This window comes from Dipodomys merriami, unplaced genomic scaffold (assembly GCF_024711535.1).
Source record: "Dipodomys merriami isolate MVZ:Mamm:240054 unplaced genomic scaffold, mDipMer1.0.p SCAF_82, whole genome shotgun sequence".
NCBI classification, from domain to species: Eukaryota; Metazoa; Chordata; class Mammalia; order Rodentia; family Heteromyidae; genus Dipodomys; species Dipodomys merriami.
The window spans coordinates 4,560,001-4,580,189 of record NW_027206424.1 but is presented as its reverse complement, the minus strand read 5'-3'; the positions used below and the strand labels follow the sequence as shown (position 1 = coordinate 4,580,189).

Sequence of the window (20,189 nt, the reverse complement as noted above, 5' to 3'; positions counted from 1 at the left end):
GTAGTGGAGGCTTGGATGATGGTGGTGTTTAGAGTGGTCAGATTTTGGATCGGATGTAAAAGTACAGGCAGAGCTGGCAGGCGGAGTGTGTGTGGTGGGAGAGAAACCCAGAGTCAAGAATAATGTCGAGGGGCCAGGGGACTACTGACCACAGGGCATTAGATGCCAGGTCCGGGGCTCATCTGACCCCTCTTGCTGTCACAACATGAAGAGTCCCCCAAATGAAGCATCTGCTGGTCAATCAGAATCTCTCCTACTTTCTTTGCAGCAAGGTCCTGGCAGTCATTGGCGGTCACCAGTAACTTCCACTTTGCTAAATCCCAGTGTGGCATTCTTCCTCTTGCCATTACTGGCCCTTGTCAGTACGACCGAGTTAGTCACTGTCTCCTGAGGGCCAGCCCTCGTTCCTGGAGTGGGTCCGGCCACTGAGCTCTGTGGCCACCGCAGAGCCATCCGCTTTGCGTGACAGATGCCACGGCCAGGCTTATGCGGTCTGAGAAAGGTTCATTTGGATGTAGTAAACGAACACATGCAAGACAAGCAACCGATTAATAAGTAGTAAAGGCTGGGAATCGATATTCTCCAAAGAAGACATGCAGTGGTCACCCGGCATGAGAAAAGAGCTCAGCATCCTTGGTCATGAACAAAATGCAAATCAACCTCACTCCCTCTAAGTAGCTAGATAAAAAAGATGGCCAATGACAAGTACTGGTGAAGGGAGGAGAAATCAAACTCACAAGGCTGGTGGGAGTGGACACTGGCCCAGCCCCTGCGAGAACCAGCCTGGCAGGCCCCCAGATAGAGCTGCAAAGGACCAGGCAGCTCCACTGCTAGGCAAATACCCGCAAGACCCAGAAACACACCTCCGCAGCCGAGCTCATGGCCGCCAAGGCGGGCAGGCAGCTCAGATGTCTGTCAGCTGCTGAGTGGATAAATTAAGCGTGGCTGTTCCACACTGCGCAGTATTACTTGATAACCAAAGGGAACAGAGTACCTGCGATACGTGTGAACTTTGGAAACTCTATGCTGAGTAAAAGACAGAAAGTAAATGATCATTTGCCTCAGGAGCAGTGTTGGAAGGGAAAGGTTGGTGGGTGAAGGAGGCCTGGGAATGGGGGATGAAATGTTCAGAAATCAATTACGCTTTGTGGATCTAGTGAAAATCACTGGCCTGCACCCTCTAAATGGAGGAATTTTGTGGTGTACGACTTGTATCTTACATTCCCATTTTCCTTCAACACTCTGCATGGGGCGTTGCCTGGCGGGGGATGTAGATTGTTACAGAAAGAACGTGAGGGAAGAGTACTGCAGATCCTAACGAGTAAACATCCCACCTGGGACAGAGAAGGCAAGAGCTGTCTGTCACACGGATTAGTTCCAACAATGCTCAATTGAGGTACATCTCCAGGTCATTGTGAAATTTCTTGCCAATGCCTTTGGAGGTTTACAAACGGCAGCCTTGAAGCCTGGAGCCTGGGTTGGTGTCCGGGCTCCCCTGGGCATCTCTTATGGAGGAGGAGAAGGGTACAGGCATCGAGGGGAGAGCTCTGGTTAACGCAGTGGCAGCAGGCAGTCCACTTCCCAGACCACCTCCCATCCCCTGGCCCAGCACAGTGGCTCTGTGGGAAGGAGTCGCTGGGCTCTGCTGGCTCTGACTGGTCCTGGAGCTCCAATCCCCTCAGCTTGACCAGACTGGCCGGGGAGGGCTCAGGGGCCTCTGTCAGTAGGGCAGGGATCCCTGGGAGAAACACAAGGAAGTGTGTAACCCACAAGCCACAGGCAGGATCTCGACGTGGAGTGAGTCAGTCCATGTGTGAGGGCATGTCGCGGGCACGGCTGGCCTTCTCAGATGATAGGAAATTCTCTCCTTGTTACCACGGGCAGGATTGGGATGTGGAGAGTCAGTCCATGCGTGAGGGCATGTTGCGGGCACGGTGCCCTGGGCCACGCGTTTTCTCCCCTCATCACCATGACTGTCACCACCATCATGACTGTCACCATCATCATGACTGTAACCATCATCATGACTGTCACCACCATCATGACTGTAACCATCATCATGACTGTCACCACCATCATGACTGTCACCATGATCATGACTGTAACCACCATCATGTCTGTCACCATCATCATGACTGTCACCACCATCATGACTGTCACCATCATCATGACTGTCACCACCATCATGACTGTCACCGCCATCATGTCTGTCACCATCATGACTGTCACCACCATCATGTCTGTCACCATCATCATGACTGTCACCACCATCATGACTGTCACCACCATCATGACTGTCACCATCATGACTGTCACCATCATGACTGCACCACCATCATGTCTGTCACCATCATGACTGCACCACCATCATGTCTGTCACCAGCATCATGACTGTCACCACCATCATGACTGTCACCACCATCATGACTGTCACCATGATCATGACTGTAACCACCATCATGTCTGTCACCATCATCATGACTGTCACCACCATCATGACTGTCACCGCCATCATGTCTGTCACCATCATGACTGCACCACCATCATGACTGTCACCATCATGACTGCACCACCATCATGACTGTCACCATCATGACTGTCACCACCATCATGTCTGTCACCATCATGACTGTCACCATCATGGCTGTCATCATCATGACTGCACCACCGTCATGTCTGTCACCGCCATCATGACTGTCACCATCATCATGACTGTCACTACCATCATGACTGCACCACCATCATGACTGTCACCACCATCATGACTGTACCACCATCATGACTGTCACCATTATAACTGTCACCACCATCATGACTGTCACCATCATGACTGTCACCACCATCATGACTGCACCACCATCATGACTGCACCACCATCATGACTGTCACCATCATCATGACTGTCACCATCATGACTGTCACCACCATCATGACTGCACCGCCATCATGACTATCACCACCATCATGACTGTCACCATCATTATGACTGTCATCATCATGACTGTCACCACCATCATGGCTGTCACCACCATCATGACTGTCACCATCATCATGACTGTCATCATCATTATGACTGTCACCACCATCATGACTGCACCGCCATCATGACTGTCACCACCATCATGACTGTCACCATCATTATGACTGTCATCATCATGACTGTCACCACCATCATGGCTGTCACCACCAGCATCTCAGCAGCCAGCCTAGAGGCCAGGCTGGGTGCAGCCCCTCCTGACCCACATGCTGCCCGCTTTTCATTTCCCACCCCATCCCCACTGCCTCTCTGCTCTGTCTGTACTGTGCTCTGAGCCTGAGCCCACCACCGCTCCATCTACACACAGCTCACATTGAGTCCTTGGTGAGCACACCGAGTCTCCATGCTGGACCCAGGTCCCGGGGCCCCTGCACAGCACCTGAGGCCCTGGCTGGCCTTGTGGCTGCCATGGAAAGCGGGAGGAGCAGTCCCCAGCCTTCTAGCGAGAGGAGCACAGCTCGGAACTTGTATGCTTACACGGTGTGGACTGGAACAAGGGGACTCCCTAAGACACTGGTGACTCACGGTGGCCCCTGAGTGTCCACCCGCCACAGGGTGGACAGCCCTGGGCCGGGCCTCTACCCCAGCCCCACCTTCGCTAGCTCCTGTCCCGATGAAAATGGCCACACACATTTCTCACCTGCGAACAGCTCTGCCCTCCTTCCACCAATGTGAACAGCTCTGCCCTCCTTCACCAATGCAGACTGCCCTGCCCTCCTTCCATCAATGCAGACAGCCCTGCCCTCCTTCACCAATGCAGACAGCCCTGCCCTCCTTCACCAATGCAGACAGCCCTGCCCTCCTTCCACCGATGCAGACAGCCCTGCCCTCCTTCCATCGATGCAGACAGCTCTGCCCTCCTTCCACCAATGCAGACAGCTCTGCCCTCCTTCCACCAATGCAGACAGCCCTGCCCTCCTTCCATCAATGCAGACAGCTCTGCCCTCCTTCCACCAATGCAGACAGCCCTGCCCTCCTTCACCAATGCAGACAGCCCTGCCCTCCTTCACCAATGCAGACAGCCCTGCCCTCCTTCCACCAATGCAGACAGCCCTGCCCTCCTTCACCAATGCAGACAGCCCTGCCCTCCTTCCACCAATGCAGACAGCCCTGCCCTCCTTCACCAATGCAGACAGCCCTGCCCTCCTTCCATCAATGCAGACAGCCCTGCCCTCCTTCACCAATGCAGACAGCCCTGCCCTCCTTCCATCAATGCAGACAGCCCTGCCCTCCTTCACCAATGCAGACAGCCCTGCCCTCCTTCCATCAATGCAGACAGCCCTGCCCTCCTTCACCAATGCAGACAGCCCTGCCCTCCTTCACCAATGCAGACAGCCCTGCCCTCCTTCCACCGATGCAGACAGCCCTGCCCTCCTTCCACCGATGTGGCGCCAGGCAGCTCTTGATCTGGGTGGAATACGTAGCCCTCAGGATCTATCATACACCCGTGGAAGGTCTAGTCCCTGGTCCAGGTGGCCGGCCGGCGATGGGGAAGGCTCTCGACACCCTGTGTCTTACGGTGTCTGGCGAGTTTGAACTGATGGCCTCCGGATCTCACTCCCCGAGCCCAGTCTGCCTGAGGGTGGGATGCAAGGCTCACGGGAGGAGAAGAGTTCTGCTTGCTGAGCAAGACAGCTAACGCCGACTTCAACCTCTCGTTTTTATTTTTTATTATTTTAAACTTATTAACAAGCTACAATGTTGGCTGATATGCCCCAAAATAATTAATCATAGACAAACTCCAAGAATTCTAAAGAGGTTAAGCTGGGAAATCCTGCCTAATGGATTAAACGCTATAATTAATATGGCACTGCGGCCTGCTCTCATCGGACTTTTTAATTACGTCGTGCCAGCTACTTTCCAGCCGGGAGTGGAGTCACGGCTGCTGCTCTGCGGCCGGAGGAAGTAATGCCCCTGCGCCCTGGGGGCTGGGGCCCAGCAGCCTCTCCCCTGCACAGGCCCATCTCCAAGGAACGCCGGATTCCTGTGCGTGGCAGAGGATTCGCTCCCTCAGTTGAGCCTGCTGAGGAGAGGCACAACTGACAGTGACAGACGCGGCACGGCCGGTTCCCCGCGGAAGCTCGGACTCACCCATGTGCTGCAAACACAGTGCTGGGGCTTCTCCCTCCTGCTGTGCAGCCTCACCAGGCAGGTCCTCCTCACCCCTGCCTCTCCTCACCCCTGCCTCTCCTCACCCCTGCCTCTCCTCACCCCTGCCTCTCCTCACCCCTGCCTCCCCTCACCTGCCTCTCCTCACCCCTGCCTCTCCTCACCCCTGCCTCCCCTCACCCCTTCCTCCCCTCACCTGCCTCTCCTCACCCCTGCCTCCCCTCACCTGCCTCTCCTCACCCCTGCCTCTCCTCACCTGCCTCTCCTCACCCCTGCCTCTCCTCACCCCTGCCTCTCCTCACCTGCCTCTCCTCACCCCTGCCTCTCCTCACCCCTGCCTCTCCTCACCCCTTCCTCCCCTCACCTGCCTCTCCTCACCTGCCTCTCCTCACCCCTGCCTCTCCTCACCTGCCTCTCCTCACCTGCCTCTCCTCACCCCTGCCTCTCCTCACCCCTGCCTCTCCTCACCCCTTCCTCCCCTCACCTGCCTCTCCTCACCCCTGCCTCTCCTCACCTGCCTCTCCTCACCCCTGCCTCTCCTCACCCCTGCCTCTCCTCACCCCTGCCTCTCCTCACCTGCCTCTCCTCACCTGCCTCTCCTCACCCCTGCCTCTCCTCACCCCTGCCTCTCCTCACCCCTGCCTCTCCTCACCTGCCTCTCCTCACCTGCCTCTCCTCACCCCTTCCTCCCCTCACCCCTGCCTCTCCTCACCTGCCTCTCCTCACCCCTTCCTCCCCTCACCTGCCTCTCCTCACCTGCCTCTCCTCACCTGCCTCTCCTCACCCCTGCCTCTCCTCACCCCTGCCTCTCCTCACCTGCCTCTCCTCACCCCTGCCTCTCCTCACCCCTGCCTCTCCTCACCTGCCTCTCCTCACCTGCCTCTCCTCACCTGCCTCTCCTCACCCCTGCCTCTCCTCACCCCTGCCTCTCCTCACCTGCCTCTCCTCACCCGGGTCTCTCACCCCTGCCTCTCCTCACCCCTGCCTCTCCTCACCCCTGCCTCTCCTCACCCGGGTCTCTCACCCCTGCCTCTCCTCCCCTGCCTCTCCTCACCTGCCTCTCCTCACCCGGGTCTCTCACACCTGCCTCTTTGTGTCATGGCCATACTCCTCCAGCTCCTCAGAGCACCCAGGATGCTGTGCTGTGCACAAGCTGTCCCAAGGCCCTGTGGGAGCAGGGTGAGGCTCGCAGCTCCGAGCCCCTCTCTGATCCAGATCCCCGAGCTGCTGTCCACACAGGGACTTTGCCCAGCAGGGAAGAACTTTCTGAGTGTGCTGGCCTGAATCGCCCCGGGTTCTGGAAACCTCCCAGCCAGCCAGGCCTCTCGGGAAGCCCCGCTGCACGCAGATGTGCCGGGACCGAGGCTGGCCGCGCCTGGCAGGGCGGCCAGGCTGTGTGTGTGGTGTGGGGTCAGGGGTCTCTGTGTCTCCTCAGACAAACCCAGAGCCCCAGAGCGGGGCCCACGCCTGGAATGAGGCACACTACACCTGACCCCTCCACTCCCTGACCTCGCTCTGGGCCCTGACGTCACACTCTTTGACACTGATTTTAATCTGTGGGCTTGTACCCCTAGTACAGAAGATGCTGGAGAAGGAAGAGGTCTTCTGGCTCAAAAACCCCCACCACGAGGCCTTCTTACAGTTGAAGCCCCTTTATTTTATAATTTTTGAGCTCTCTTTTCCTTCATAATGAAAACAGTTGGGTCTGGGAAGGTGGCTCAGTGGTAGAGCGCTTGCCTTGCATGCATGAGGCCCTGGGCTCTATTCCTCAGTACCACATAAGCAGAAAAAGCTAGAAGTGGCTCAAGTGGTAGAGCGCTAGCCTTGAGCTGAAGAGCTGAGGGACAGTGCCCAGGCCCAGAGTTTAAGCCCCATGATGGATAGGGGAAAAAAAAACCATTGATGTCTTTATTTCTCGTTTGTCAACTTTCCTCATGGGCCCTGATGTTGGGTGGAAGGTGATTAGCCCCTGCTGCGTGGCCAGCCATCCCGAGCGGAGCGGCCTGAGCTGGGATCGCAGGCTTTAGTGGCTGCAGGGTGGCCTGGCCTCCGCCCAGCGCTGCTGCTGCCACCAGCTCTAAAAGCTTTGCAGCTCCGGCATTGAATTCACCCAAAGCCACACCCACAAGTGCTTTGGATTTTCACTGCCATTTGTTATTTACCTTTACTCCTGTGGATTACACTGGTAGGGCTTCTTAGTCACCCACCCCCACCAGTAGCTGAAGACTCCTACCCCCATGTTTTATAAAGCTGATCCAGACCTCATGCTACTTTGCCTCCTGAGCCATTTGTTGTGGGGGGAGTTCAGGGGTGGGTTATGTGACCCCCAGGGTCCTGGGCGTGGTGGTGGGAGAGGGCAGGGCCCCTTAAGAGAGCGTCAGTGGGAACCTCTCTCTTGCTCTCTCTCTCTGTCTGTGTCTCTCTGTCTGTCTGTCTCTCTCTCTGGAGGAGAGATCTATAAAAGAGCAAGCCTGGCTCCTCACTCCCATTCTGCCTCTCCATCTCTCCTCCCTCCCTCACACACACCTGTCTGCCAGGACATTTTTCTCTAGGATGTGATGCCAGGCCTGTGGCGTGCTGCCGGGAAGCTAAGGAAACGGCTTCTGTCTACACATTCCATTTCCAGTGTGTGCGTGTAGCAGAGGAAACACAAAGACGGGGGAGGCCGGGTGGAAAGTGGGCTCCTGTTTCCCACCAGGGAGTCTTGGCTCCTCGTGGGCCTGCGCAGGGAACACTCTGACTTAGCCTGCCCTTGCACTCACCATCGGCAATCCTTAATACTTTTTTACTGGAAATAATTTTTTTATACTGGAATCACTCTCTGAGGTCCTCAGGGCACCGTTCATCCTCTGCTCTTCCCCAGCAGTCATGTGCTGTTCCATGCCTGCCTCTCACGGAGCCTTTTCCTGCTTTTCAGGTTCGTTGAAACGATGTCTTCTTCTTTGTGGATACTTTCCTCCTCAATTTTCTAGCATCCACTTCTTGTCTGCCTTTGAGAAAAATCCCTTCAGTCACTTTTTAGGCATCTCTTGGGACATGTGCTCGGCCCGTACGACTTTCTGGGTCAGCCCCTCACCGCGGTGTAACACATAGCTCCCGAACAGTGCTTCTTAAGACGACCACCCGGAACTCAGCTCCCAAGCCCTCGATGCCTGGGGCTGGCCCGTGCCGGCTGCAGGCTCGCTCGCTGTCCCGGCTGCACTGTGCCTGGCGGTCAGCAGCCACTGCGCCTGGCGGCTGGATGAGCTGGGATGGGGCCGGGACAGACTGCAGGCTGTCTGGCTCTGATCAAGATGGACTTGGTGACACCAGGCAAGAGGGGGGAGCTTGTAACATTGAACAACAGAACAAGACTGAGCCAGGTCTTACAAACGAGAAGGGCAAAAATGTATCAGGACTTGAACCTAAACCACGAGGAGACAGCAGTGAATGGAGGGGTCGGTGGCTGCTGACCGAACAGAGAGCTGGCTCTTATTGATCAGTGAGTAGACTGAAGTCTTGTAATTTCTGTTGGCTGTTGCCTGGCTTTGAAAGATGTTTTTCTCCTTGTGTGCAAGCATCCTGGCCCTGACATTCGTGAGCTAATAGGCTGGACCTCCGCTCAGGAACAGCCCAGCCCTTCTGTGGCCAGGGTCAGGGTCTTGCGTAAATGTCTGGGCCTTGAAGTGAGTTGGTCTGGGCCTTATGATCTGACTTTCCACTCCTCAATGGCTGGAAGAAAAGCATGGGATATGGCAGAAAAAATAAACACATACCAACTGCAATGGGCTGTTAGCCCCATGTCACAGCCTTGGCCAAAGCATCTCTCTAAGTGATCGATAGGGCCACATGCAGGCCTGAGTAGAATCAGACTCAAAGGCCAGGGCAGAAAGTAGACAGAAACAAAGTGAAGACAGATGCCATGACTTGTGTCTCATGCCAGTCACCGCCCAGCATCTGCAGACCCAAGCGAAGATCCAGTGCTTTCAGTCCACGCACACTTCGTGTTCTGGCAAGGAGAGCTAGGCCACAGTCACACCACCCACGTGTCGGAGGTATCATGCCCAGCAAGCTGGGGCAGCTGGCAGTGCACGGGTTTTAGGTCAGCTAGGAGCAGATGCTGCGAGTCACTGAGGGGTGAGCCTTCTATGGGTTTTTCAAGGACGCACTGTGGGGTGCGGGTCTTCCTGTCTGACGACCTTGTCTTTGGTTTTCTTCAGCGACATGGATTGGGGAGGTATTCGATGCCATTTGTGTGGCCGTGGTGAGCCTTTTAGTTTCAGCTGATCTAGTCACAGCGGGCTTCGAGTTGGTAAACATTCTGGCTTTGTAGCTAATCTGGAGCTTTATGGTGGAGATGTTGAGAGAGCGCAAGGCTGGGTGCAGAGAGAAAACACAATGTGCTTCTAACGGGAAATAGCTCGAGGGCTCTGAGTTTATTCCCCTTTTCATCCCTAATATGGGTTCTCTTTGTCTTAGTTGTTAGTTTTAAAAGTGCTAAACAAGGACCTAAGGGCACGCAGGCTGGTTAGCAGGGTCTGCTGGCCACTCCTGGGTCCGAGGAGGGACAGGGAGAGGGAACAGGCCGCCAGGTGTGAGCCTCTCACCTGTAATGCTCACCACGTTGACCACCCACATGCCACACTTAGATCATGTTGGATATTTATAACTAGATACTTTCTAGATAAATTGTAATGTCAATAAGACACTTCAACTTCACGTTCTTCTCAGAATGGTCAGTTTTTGTCTCTCTCTCTCTCTCTCACACACACACACACACACACACACACACACACACTCACACACTCTCAAGATGAAGATCTCTACTGCAAATCTCTCCTTTTCTATTACAAATAAGTGTTTTCAGCTTACTTTTGCAGTCCTAACTTCTCTGTGTTTTTGCTGTCTTATTTTCAAGGATGTTAATCACATTCTGGCCCCCAGATACCTGTGCCTTTCATAGCTTTTGTGTCCGCAAGTTAATAAATAAGCGATAGAAGAACGCTGATGCCTGGACGCAGAGCTCCTCACGTCCACGCGTGCCACGCTGTGCGTCCCTTCCGTGTCTATTGACCACGGTGCTTCATTTCCCCGACACGCCTGCTTTCCCTCTTGCTCATCACCCACACTTCTCAAGCTCTCCATGGCTTCTTTTATTTCATCCCTCCCCTCCGTGGACTTCCCCAACTCTGGCTAGGCTCAGGGTCCTTACTCCGCTGGCTTGGGGCCCTGATGTCAGGGAGTAAAGACCCATTTCTTAGTGCATTATTGCTCTTTGCTGCAACACGTCTTAAAATAATATCCTGAGATATTTCTGATTCATTCAATGTTCAGAGCCTCATTTTGCCTTCCAACTTGATTGACACACTGTCAACTTGTACAATATTAGGTTGAGTTGTTTTTCCTTTAAAATTTTGAAGAAATTATTCTATTATCTTCTAAAACCTGAACTTGGGAAGAGAAAGCTCATTTGCTTCTGGCCTGCTCTGCAGGTGACTTGTGTGTTCTTTGGTAGGTGCGTGGGGATGGCCTGCTGTAGGTTGGGTGTGGATGGAGCGTCTTCCCAAAGGCGAGGGAAGGTGTGGGAGGGCCTGGGTGCTGGGCCGGGATTGCACCCTGGGGAGATGCTGGGTTGTGGGGCAAGGGAGCGTCTCCTGCCGTGGGTCGTGGCCCCGGCTTTGTTCCCTGGCTTCCTGTTAGATCACACAACCTGTGCTCTCCCACTCCTCTAGTCCTTGTGAGAGACCCACCCCATGTCCCTCGGGATCCTCTCACCAGAGCCACTCTGTGCCGCTGCTGTGCCCCTCAGCCTCCAGAACCTGTCGAACCGTTCATTCCCTACGTCCATGGTCAACAACTCACTGTAGTGCTGAAGAACGGAACCCTGCCAAATGTCTGTGGTTTTGATATTCAGTGATTTCCCAAGGCCATCTCAGCCTCAGCCTTTTAGACACAGTAATTCTGCAGAAAACCCTGTGAGCATTTTATTTTATTTTTTATTGTGAAAATACTGTAAGAGAGGTTACAATTACATGGGCAAGATAATGAGTACATTTCTGATCCTTTGTTTCCCCTTCCCATTCCTTCCCATCCTCCCCCACCCCCCACCTAATCCTCCCCGCCCCCCCCCACCAAAGTTGTAAAGTTCGTTTTCGACATAACGTCTTGTACATCTCATTGTTGCAATGGGTCCACCTGTATCCCTATTTAAATGATTTGTTTTTCCCCTTCCACTCCACAAATTATACCGACATCAAATACAGTGAAAGCAGGGGTTATACTGTGGGGGAGGGACATACAAAGCAACAAAGAAATAATCTTATAAATGTGTTAGAAACAATTGCATGAAAGAAAAAAACATTTGAATACATATCTTAGGGTTCATTTCCCTAACATCACCTAATCTGACCTTTTCTGCTTGACTCAGACATATATTAGATATTGCAAATAAGGGAAACCATGGGACCTATTTTTCACTTAATAGAATTTTTTCCAAGCCTTTCCATTTCCTAACAAATGGGGCAATGTCATTCTTTCTGATGGAGGCATAGAATTCCATTGTGTATATATACCACATTTTCTTGATCCATTTATCTACTGAGGGGCATCTGGGTTGGTTCCATATCTTAGCTATGGTAAATAATGCTGCAATAAACATAGTCATTCTGGTAGCTTTAGTGTGGACTTGTTTGTGAACATTTGGGTAAATGCCCAAAAGTGGGATTGCTGGGTCATAGGGGAGTTCTATGTGGAGTCTTTTGAGGAACCTCCATACTGCTTTCCAACGTGGTTGAACAAGTTTACACTCCCACAAACAATGCAGTAAGGTTCTCTTCTGTCCGCATCCCCTCCAGCATCTGTTGTTATTAGAGTTCTTGATTTTAGCCATTCTAACTGGAGTGAGGTGGTATCTCAATGTTGTTTTGATTTGCATTTCTTTTATGGCTAGGGAGGTTGAGCATTTCTTCATGTGTCTATTGGCCATCCTTCTTTCCTCTTCAGAGAAGTTTCTCTTTAAATCTTCAGCCCACTTATTTATTGGGCAGTTGTTTCTTTGAGGATTTGTTGTTGGGGGATTTAATTTTTTGAGTTCCAAGTATATTTTAGATATGAGACCCTTGTCCATTGTATGGCTAGTGAAGATCTTCTCCCATTCCGTGGGCTTTCTATTGATCTTGCTAGCTATGTCCTTTGCCATGCAGAAGCTCTGCAATTTCATGCAATCCCATTTGCCCAACCTTTCTTTGATTTGTTGTGTTTCTGGGTCTCTATTAAGAAAATTTCGGCCTGCGCCAAGGAGACCTAGGGTTTCTCCTATTCTATCCTGTAATGTTTTCAGAGTGTCTGCTTTGACTCCAAGGTCTTTGATCCATTTGGAGTTGATTCTGGTGCAGGATGATATATAAGGATCTAGCTTTATTTTTCTACAAGTAATTAACCAATTTTGCCAGCATCATTTACTGAAGAGACTGTCTTTCTTCCATTCTATTTTTTTTAGCTCCCTTATCCAAGATTAGATGGCTATAGGTCTGTAGGTTCATTTCTGGGTTTTCAATTCTATTCCATTGATCTGAGGTCTGTTCTTGTGCCAGTACCAAGCTGTTTTGATTACTATGGCTTCATAGTAGAGTTTGAAATTTGTTATTGATATTCCTCCAGCAGTGTTCTTTCTGTTGAGGATCATTTTTGCTATTCTATTCGAGGTCTTTTATTGTTCCATATGAATTTTTGGATTGCCTCTTCTATTTCCTTGAAGAATGAGGTTAGAATTTTGATAGATATCACATTGAATTTGTAGATAGCCTTGGGAAGTATTGCCATTTTCACGATGTTGATCTTTCCAATCTAGGAGCATGGGAGTTTTTGCCACTTTCTAAGTTCTGTGTTGATTTCCTTTTTCAAGTTCTTAAAATTTTCATCATAGAGGTCCTTCACTTCTTTGGTTAAGTTAATTCCTAGGTATTTTATTTTTTGTGGGGCAATTACGAATGGAGTTGCTTTCCTAATTTCAGCCACACTTTTCTCATTGTTGGCATACAGAAAAGTCAGTTAATTTTATACCCTGCTACTTTGCCAAAGTTTTGAATCAGCTTGAGTAATTTGGGAGTGGCGTCTATGGGATTCTTTAAATACAAGATCATGTCATCTGCAAAGAGGGAGAGTTTTACTTCTTTCCCTATTTGGATCCCCTTTATGTTTGCATCTTGTCTTATTGCTGTAGCTAGGCTTTCTAATACTAGATTGAAGAGAAGTAGAGAGAGTAGACATCCTTGTCTTGTTCCTGAGTTAAGAGAAAATAGCTTTAGTTTTTCACCATTAAGTATAATGCTGGCTGTAGGTTTGTCATATACAGGCTTTATTGTATTGAGGAATGTTCCATGAATTCCTAATTTTTCTAAAACCTTCATCATAAAGGGGTGTTGGATCTTGTCAAATGCTTGTTCTGTATCTATTGAAATAACCATGTGGTTCTTATCCTTGCTCCTGTTGATGTGATGAGTTATATTGATTTGTGTATTTTGAACCAGCTTTGCATCCCTGAAATGAATCCTGTTTGATCGTGGTATATGATTTTTCGGATGAATTGTTGAAGTCGATTGGCCCCTGTGAGCATTTTAATTCCCCAAATTCGTCGTCTTCGTTACTTCCGGAGCGATCATCTTGTTTTGAATTTATCTGGAATGTCCATTTATATCTGTCCCACCTTCCTCGCTCTGTGTTAGATACTGCAGTTACCCTACGTGGTTTCTGTGTCGTGGTGTTTGACGTGCACATCCCCAGCTCCTCCCCCACGCGCACTGGGCTTCCAGGTCTCTGTCCCTGGCTCCATCCCCACGATATCCCTCCCTGCCTCACTTTAATCAGTTGTTGTTGTTTGTCTCACTGACACTCTTCCATGCATTTTAAGCCACATCCTTAACTCCGCTGTCCAAATCTGTGGCACTTCCCAAGCCACGCGCACCTCTCCGTGCCTGTGTCCTGTGTGTGGGGCCGCCACACCCTTCATGTTCTCCTGGTTCCCCGGTATCCCTGGAGTCTGTCCTCAGCTCCATGGATGCAGTGCTGGGCCCTGTGTCTTTCTCCTGCCCACTGCGCTCTGAGCTCTCTTCTCCCTCCCTGGGCTAGCGCCTCCTTCCCTTCCTCTCCCTGCGCCTCCTTCCCTTCTTCTCCCTGTGCCAGATCTCCTCGTAGCTCCCCAAGACCCAGCCTGCTCCAGTCCTCCATGCGGGCTGGGCCTCCTCTGCTCTGGGATTGCTGTGGCCAGGGCCCCTTCCTCTGCAGGGGACACTGACAGCCCTCTGCCCCGTTCACCTTTTCACGCATATGCCCTCTCTGCTTATCTCTTTCTAGAACTCTGTGGAAACCTCCCAGCTGCTTGCCCTCCCTCCCCTTGCCCTTCCTGTTTAGCCCTCCTCCACCCACCTTGCCACCGTAGCCATGGAGAGTTGGCAAGCTCACCGTCTGCCATTTTCTGGGAAGGACCAGGCCGGGCAGCTTTCCTGGGGAATGTGGTGCATGTGGTCCAGGCAGGAGGTGGCTGTGCGGCCGCCCAGGCACTGGACAGCCCCGTGGGCTTTAGAGATGGCCGTGCCTCCTTATGCAGTGACTGCTCGCTGGCCCACTCACTCCCTCGCTCGCTCCATCACTCGTCTGCAGGTTGGTGAGGGCTTGCTCATGCCAGGGACCCGGGCTGTGTGCTTGGCATTGTCAGGGGAACCCACAGGCACTCTGCGTGCAGGAGGCTGGGAGGTCAGGTGGCGATGTTTCCAGAGCCCCAGCTGCTGAGCTGTCTGCAGAATTCAAGGTCAAGCCTGTAAATGCCTCAAGGTCAAGCCTATAGAAATGCCCTGCCCCTGCCCCATACTTGTCACCTGCAGCCCTTTGGGCTCCAGATGGCAGCATGTCTGTCTCAACCACTCAGACATGAACCTGAGAAGGTGGCCAGTGATCGGTGATCGCCTAACTTGTTTCCCAACTTGTCAAAATCTGCAGAAAGCTGCCATTAACGGCAATAAAGAAACAAACAACAAGGGAGCACATTCCTTTTTCACGTGGTTTTGTTTTCAGGAGACAAGATGTATGTTGACATTTTCTTCTCATTTTTACTGAGAGGCTCTGTTCTATCCAAGTATCTTTGGCTACCACATGAGCAAACAACTCATAGGCTTTTGTTTATTTATTCTTAATATTCAATAATGTCTGCCGCCAGATGAAGGCTTGGGAATACATTTCAAAAAGGCACCAAGTATACAACTCCTTCTGGTTCTGAGTGGGAGAGAATGGAAAAGCCCAGGCCAGGCTCAGCCCTGTAGCTGCTGACAGCCCGGTACATCTGTCCACTGGGACAGCAGCCCCTGGCACGTGGGCTGGTGTGTTCTGAGGCAGATGTGGACACAGCAGAGCGGGAGGAGAGATGCAGGTTCATCGCCTGCTAGGCCAGGACATGAGCATGCAACCTGGCTGTGCAGGGGAGCGCAGGACAGAATGACAGCCATCACTCACGCAAGGGCAGAGAGGGTTCCAGACACCTGAGTGCTGGTCAGAACCACAGCCCAGCCTACTTGATGGCCAAGAGGGCGGACGTGTCTGGGGCGACTGGGAGGGCCGTTTCCAGCACACAGCCATCAGCGCTTTGGGGACTGTTATCACCGGACTCCAGATAGAAGAGCTTCCCTGCCGTGTTCACGGTGAGCGGTGCTGAGTATGTGGCCGTCACTGGAGCGGGCGCAGCTTTCTGACCTCTGCTTGGGGTGGGGGTGAGGGAGTCCCCTCTCCCTGGACATGGCTACGTGTGGTCTCCAGGCTCACTGGGCTCGCTGGCCAGTGCTGCCGCAGCCCTGTGTGTGAGTGTGGGCAGCCGGGCAGCCGGCTCTGGAGTGAGCTTTGGGTGTTGGTGGGAGACCTGCGCTCAGCGCCGCACTCTCCTCCCTGTTCTTCTGACTGCAGAAATCCTTGTCTCCCCCCACTGCGTCCAGAGGGCAGCTGTCATTTGTGCTCGGGCGTGGACTCCTCATGAGCTACCCCCACGTGGGGGTGTGTGGGAGCCAGCGGCCAGCTGCCCACCAGCAGCAGGATGTCCCTGCACAGGGGGCCCGGAGCCAGGCGGAGCGGTGCCTCTGTCGCTGGGAGTGACTTGTTTGTTATAAGCCAACCGCGCGTTTGGGGGACGGAGGCCATGGACCGCTGTGTGTGGGCGGGGGAGGGGCGGGGGGAGGGAGAGTCGTACCATCACTGGGATGTTGGAGCGAGGAGCATGGAGGGTGGCCAGCGAGCAAGCGAGCGAGCACGCACGGCTTACTGTCACTGGGCAGAGCCCTGCCCCGCTGCTGGGCTGTTTAGGACACAGTCCTTTGGAAGACTCGGCTGCAGAAATCACCTTTTGTGCCTCCATGATCCCTGGGCACCACTCTAGCAAAGTGGCGGCCTTTAGGGAAGGTTTTTAGCATCGCTGAAAGGGTGGCTGTGCCGCTCCGGGCTGTTTTATTTGTTTAATATCTTAGGGACTGCAGTCAAGGTGGCTCAAGTCCATAATCCTGGGTACTTGAGAGGCAGAGCTGAGATTTGAAGCCGGCCCAGGCATGAACGTTCACAAGATTCCTTCTTGCTCTGGATGTGCTGCTATCTCCCGTTATTCTAGGGGGCACCCGCCATCCTCAGCCACGCAGCAAAGCCTGTGCCGGCCTGGGTGCGAAGCAGACCCGAGCTTGAGCAAGCCAGAGCTTCTAGGCACAGCCCTGTAAGCCACTCTGGAGGCTGAAGTCTGAGAACTGCAGTTCAAAGCCAGCCCAAGCAGGAAAGCCCATGAGACTCTTATCTCTAGTTAACCACCCAAAAACCAGAAGTGGAGCTATGGCTCAAGTGACAGAGTGAATTGTAAGGGAAGGTACCTAGCTCCTGAGTTCAAGCCCCCAGGCACAGGAACAAAAGAATAACCGAAGCCAAAGGGGGCTGGATGTGTGGCTCAAGCAGCAGAGCACCCAGCTTTCAAGTTCAAGGACCTAAGTTCAATCCCCAGTACCATGATCACTCCTCCCACCCCAAGTTAAAAAGAACACTAGCTCAGCACAAACCCAAGAGTGCAGCCCGCTCTCACAGCGAGCTGCTCGCCCGTAAGGCCGTGAAGAGGCTCCGAGTGGTACAAACCTGCCCTTCCTGCTCCTCACCCGGCCCTCTGTGTGGCCAGGACAGCAGGAACGCACTCGGCTCCGGCTCAGCCTCGTCCATATGCTGAGCGCTTAATTCTCCATTTGTTCTGGGAAGATTTACTGCCCCTTGCCTTATGCCGGACCTGAAATTATCCATCTGCAATTTTCCTTAATCAGAAACAATGAAACCAAGTTATTCAACGAGTGGAGGCGCTGATTTATTCTCATTCATTTACCTCAGCAAATACACCGAGGCCCCGGCAAGTGTGAAGAAGTCTTTGGTACTCGGAAAAGCTTGAGAAACTAAGTAGAGATCTCTGTCCACGTGGGGTTTCTCTAGTGGGAGGCGTGCACTGAAGGTGAGCGGAGGAAGGCAGGTGGGCTCTGCAGCCCACCCCACCCTGAAGAGCATTCTGGAACATGAACCTGCAGGCCAGATGAGGAAGCCCTGGAGGGGTTGGGGCTGTTGACTCCAGGCCCCGGGCCCGGACCCTGGGAGCTTCGCTTGCAGGATTCTCTGGTTGGCTCTTGGGTGTCCCCAGCCTGCACTGATGACAGGGGCCTGAGCTCAGCAGGACCACACAGCCGCAGACCACACAGCGCAGACCACAGGCTGAGAGATAGGGCAGCGGAGAGGCGGGTCAGGAGGCAGAGAAGGGGGCCACGGAGGGATTTGCCAGACAGCCCTTGCCAAGGGAGAGGGGACCCCGCAGGGCTCAGAGCTGAGGAGAGCCACCTCATGCCGCTCCACTTCCAAGAATAAACCACTGGGAGCCCCGTTTCAAAGCGGAACGTTTCAAAGGAATAATGTGCTTTTGAGCCCATGAAGCAAATGGCTCAGATGGACCTTTTGCTCGCGTCAGCCCGCAGGGGTGCGCGTTGTGTTCTTACTTACCTGCCTAATCCTTGTCTTCCGAGTGCAGGCTCCTGGCGATTCTCATTACAGCCACACCACCTCCCCTGAGGGTCCCCACTCCCGATGGTCGGCAGCGGAGCTCCGACGCGGGGATGGCTGTCGCTGAACTGAGCCTGTTTTTAACTACGAGCCACGGAGGCAGGAGGAGGACACGGGGCAGGGACGTGGTGGAGGATAATTCTGTAGGAAGTGGGGGCCGCAGGGCACCTCCCGTGGTCCGGGGTCGTTCTGAGGCTGATTTCTGTGACTGGTGACCAAATGGTTCTTTTAATTAAACTGTTTGCAGTGCCAGTTTACCAAGAAGCATTGAATGGTTTTCATGTGTGAAGACATTAGCTCACAGAGCTAGATGGAGGAACGCGGTCTTCATTGGAGAGTGTCCCTTGAAGGGATAACAAGATAAAAGGCATCTGTGAGCCCTGCAGTGCAAAGGTCATCCCCACCGCTGGTGTTGGGTTGGGGTTTGGTGTCTCTTGGTCTATCACCGGCTTTCAGATGATTCACACCGGAGTGACTTTCACTTGCTCATTCTGAGGACACTGGCACCTTAGATGCTCTCGGGAGGTGCCTTCGTGTGGCTGTGAGCGGCCTTTGCCGATGTCTGAGGTTGAGATGTGCTGCCATCCTGCAAACAGGCAGGCCAACCACCAACCGTCTCTCCAGCCCCAGGCTCGGCGGCTCAGGGAATAGACTGCTCTGAGTCACGTCTTCTTGGAGGCCTGGCTTTGCTGAGATGTGGTTTGTGTGGCCTGTCCCTCTAGCGGGGACCCAGCAGGACTCTGGGAAGACCGCCCTGATTGTCCAAGCTAGCGTTCCTCTATCTGCTGGGACCTGCTGACACAGACCCTGGCCGACCGCTGCTGCGCAGCTCTCCTGCAGGTCAGTGGCCAGGGTCATCCTGTGTGAGGCTGGGCACACGGGAACGGGGAGTGGGAAGGCCTGTCCCAGGCACACGCCGGAAGAAGGACTGGCCGCAGAGGAGCGTGTGAGTGTGTGTGTTTTGAAATGGTGCACGGGCCACGTGGGGGTCACCCATGGATGCTGAGTGAGCAGTCTTATGTCAACTTCACAGAGGAGATGTGGCTAATGGGGCCCTGGGATCCTCTGGGAAATCAGGAACCTAACACGGCTGCCCCTGACGACCTTGACAGCATGAGCCAGGGTGCTCAACTTCCTCCAGACAGCTGTGTGGGAAGAACCAAAGTATCCTAATGGAATTCTGGAATTTATCCCCAAACACTGTCTTTATCCACTTCAGGTGGAGAGCTGTGGGCCCAGGGTGGCCTTGGGGTAGTGATGATCCAGAGGTTAACAGCAGTAGGGACCCCTTCTCAGGTCAGAGCTGCCTCTTGCATGCTGAGGCAGAGGCAGAGTCCAGGACAAGTGAGCCAGGTCATTACAGCACCTCCAGAACCCAGGATGAGTGAGCCACGCCATCACAGCACCTCCAGAGCCCAGGATGAGTGAGCCAGGCCATCACAGCACCTCCAGAACCCAGGATGAGTGAGCCAGGCCATCACAGTACCTCCAGAACCCAGGATGAGTGAGCCAGGCATCACAGCATCTCCAGAGCCCAGGATGAGTGAACCAGGCCGTCACAGTGCCTCCAGAGCCCAGGATGAGTGAGCCAGGCCATCACAGCACCTCCAGAGCCCAGGATGAGTGAGCCAGGTGTCACAGCACCTCCAGAACCCAGGATGAGTGAACCAGGCATCACAGCACCTCCAGAACCCAGGATGAGTGAGCCAGGCCGTCACAGTGCCTCCAGAGCCCAGGATGAGCCAGCCAGGCCGTCACAGCACCTCCAGAGCCCAGGATGAGTGAGCCAGGCCATCACAGCACCTCCAGAACCCAGGATGAGTGAGCCAGGCCATCACAGCACTTTCAGAACCCAGGATGAGTGAGCTAGGCTATCACAGTACCTCCAGAGCCCAGGATGGGTGAGCCAGGCCATCACAGCACCCCCAGAGCCCAAGATTAATGAGCCAGGCTGTCACAGCGC

General features: G+C 53.4%; 1 protein-coding gene across 2 annotated transcripts in view; it reads left to right on the top strand.

Moving 5' to 3' along the window:
• Tcerg1l (transcription elongation regulator 1 like) overlaps window positions 1-20,189 on the top strand; it is a 176,108-nt gene that overhangs the window by 45,522 nt on the left and 110,397 nt on the right. The gene's annotated exons all lie outside the window — the stretch shown is intronic.